Below are 3,111 nucleotides of genomic sequence, written 5' to 3' on the forward strand. Positions count from 1 at the left end.
ACAGATATGTACACTCAACTATATTCCAATATAAACTAATTAATTAAGAAAATCAGAAATAAATACATAAATATTTAATGCCATTAAAATAAATACTTCCTGTCCAGAATTTGCTGCACAAATAGAGAAAAAATACAATGTCTGAGTTCAGTGAAATAATGTCCATAATACTTTTTTCTCTTTAATTTGTTAAAAGCAACTCTATGCTTAATCAAAATATTTTACTTATATCCTTGTTTGACAATTTTTATAAAAGTTTTTAAAAAACACATTTGTAAAACACACATAAGTGTTTTTACATTTAGTTTAAAAGACATTTTGGTATGATGTGACTTTACTCTGATTAGTTTAAAGAAATTTTTGATTTCCTGTTTAATCTCTTCTTATACCCATATGTCATTCATGAGAACGTTATTTAATTTCCATGTATTTGTATGGTTTCTAGCGTTTTGTTATTGATTTGTAGTTAAAAACTTTTATAAAAGTTTTTTAAAAACACATTTTTAAAAAACACAACTTTTAAAAAAAACACATAAGTCTTTTTACATTTAGTTCAAAGAATGTAAATATAACAATAAATAGATAAGTATAATAAAATATATTACATTACCCTATCAGGTGATATCACTAAGTTGGAAGTAATGAAAATGTGTGTGATTACTTTAAAATGGGGTGCCATAAAATATTGATGTATTTAATATTACTGTAGTATTTAATACCAAGAAAATCAAGATTGCAAATGACAGCGTAAGACTTTAATTTGGTACTTTAAGGCTGAAATGAGTTCAAAACTAGATCTGTAGATGATTATGGTTAAGAAATATGTTTCATCTCTATATAAATGACATCTAGGCCCTCAGTGCTCTTAAACAATGAGCAATGAGAGAAATATTACTGGTAAAAATTTACTGAAAATCCTTTAAATCATGTGTTGAAACTTTACTAGATATCTATATGAAGAAGTAATATAAAATAGTGGATTTTCTTCACAGAACTTATAGTCTAAAAAGGGGAATTGTGACATGTATTCACCAGAAGTTACAAGATTGTCATCAGAGGGTTTCAACAAAGTTATGAAGAAATTGATAAATGGGAAAAATAAAATCAAAGTCATATGAATGATTTCATAAAAAATTAACGTATGAGGATAAACTGGATATAAACATGTGTAGGGTTAAAATATAATAGTAAAAGTGTTTAAAGTGTTCAAAAGTGTTAAGATATTGAATAATGCCTAGGCTGGGGTTGACACATGAAGAATAAGCAATGAGAAGATATAGAAATGAGGCGCTTGGGATGCATTAAGTAAGCAATTAGGAACTTTTTAAAAACACAACATGATACATAAATTGAATACATAAGTTTTAGGACATGAAAATAAATAATGACCATAAAAATTTAGGAGAAGTGCAAAGAAACATGTTTTCACAGGAGAAAATCATGCCTGGCATTGTTCGATGTGGTTGAAAGCATGGATAGCAAAGTGTGAGGATGCTGGGCTCTTGTTTTCTCATCAGAAAAAGGGGAATTAGACCACCAAGTAAGCAAGTAATACAAAATGTGAGCTAGGATAAAAAACAAAAAACTATTTTTTTTTATTCTTTTGGGGGGAAAAGTGTTTTATTGTGATATAATTCACATACCATTAAATTCACCAATTTACACTGTACAGTTCAATTTTATTTAGTATATTCTCAGAGTTCTGATTATCAACACATTCAAATTTAGGTTATTTTCATTATCATGACATAAGTTCTTTTTTAGCTGTCATCTTCCATTCTACATCATCAGTCTTAAGCAAACACTACTTTCTGTCCCTATAGATGTGAATATTCTGGATATTTTTTATAAATGTAATCAAACAATATTTAATCACATGTGATTGGCTTCTTTCACCTAGAATGTTTTCTAGGTCCATCCATGTTGTTGCATGTATCAGCACTTCATTCATTATATTGCAATATGATATTCTATTCTATAGATAAAACAAGTTTTGTTTATTGATTCATCAGTTGATGGACATTTGCATTGGCCCAGTTTTTGGTTCTTATGTATAATGAAGTTATAAATATTTGTGTATACATTTTTTGTAGATATGCATTCTCATTTATGTTTGACCTGGGATTGGTGAGTGACATGGTAACCATTTCCAACTATTTAAGAAACTTCCAGACACTTTTCCAAGTGGTTGCTTAAAAAATACTACTTTATATTACAAACAGCAATGTATGAGGGTTCCAATTTCTCCACATTCTCACAAACACTTTTTATTATCTGTATTTTGAATAAAGCCATCCAAGTGTGTGAGTTGATATCCCATTGCAGGTTTTATTTTTATTTCCCTGTGGAATATACTATAAAGCATATGTACTTCACAGGGCCTGGTTTTCCAAAGCCTTGCAGTTTCATATATTGACCTTGCAGAGGACTGGAAATTTTCCTCAGGCTAAAAAGTCTCTGGTGTAAGATAAAGATTTCTGGCACAGCAGGTTGCTGGCTCAAGGACAAACTAGTTACTGATTGTTATGTAAAGATACTGAGAAATTGCTGTAAGAGTGAATGTTTGCTAAGATCAAGCTTTTCTTGATAGCCTTACTGGAATGTCATCTGGCTTGTTTCACTGAAAGTTACCAGCCTCTATAGTTAAACTATAATCCCACCTATGTTCTCTTCCTGTAACTTCCTGGTCTGGAAGATAAATGCAGGACAAGAACCCCAATTCGGGGTTAATTTCCTGAGGAAGGTATGCCTCTTGCTTGAGGGTTCCCAAGGGAAAGTTAACCGCTTTGGGGCCTCTCACTGCTCAGAAGAGATGGGCTTTGAATAACCCTTTGCATCTCCGTCACCCAGGGGAAGTGTGGTGACAAATCCGTGAGGGGCAAAGCAACAAAATTCAACATTTCCCTGATGACTGATGATGTTGAGCATCTTTTCAAGTACTTATTGGCCATTTTTAGATTTTTTTCAGGGAACTTTCTACTCAGTTTATCTGCTCATTTTTAAATTGGATTATATATATGTATTCTTTTTATTTTTTGGTTACTATTTTTAAAATTTTCTCTTATTGATGTTTATTTGTATTTATGCATATATATATAAATATTATATTTA

The sequence above is a fragment of the Galeopterus variegatus genome, unplaced genomic scaffold (genome assembly GCF_000696425.1).
Source record: "Galeopterus variegatus unplaced genomic scaffold, G_variegatus-3.0.2 Scaffold5402, whole genome shotgun sequence".
In the NCBI taxonomy this organism is placed as follows: Eukaryota; Metazoa; Chordata; class Mammalia; order Dermoptera; family Cynocephalidae; genus Galeopterus; species Galeopterus variegatus.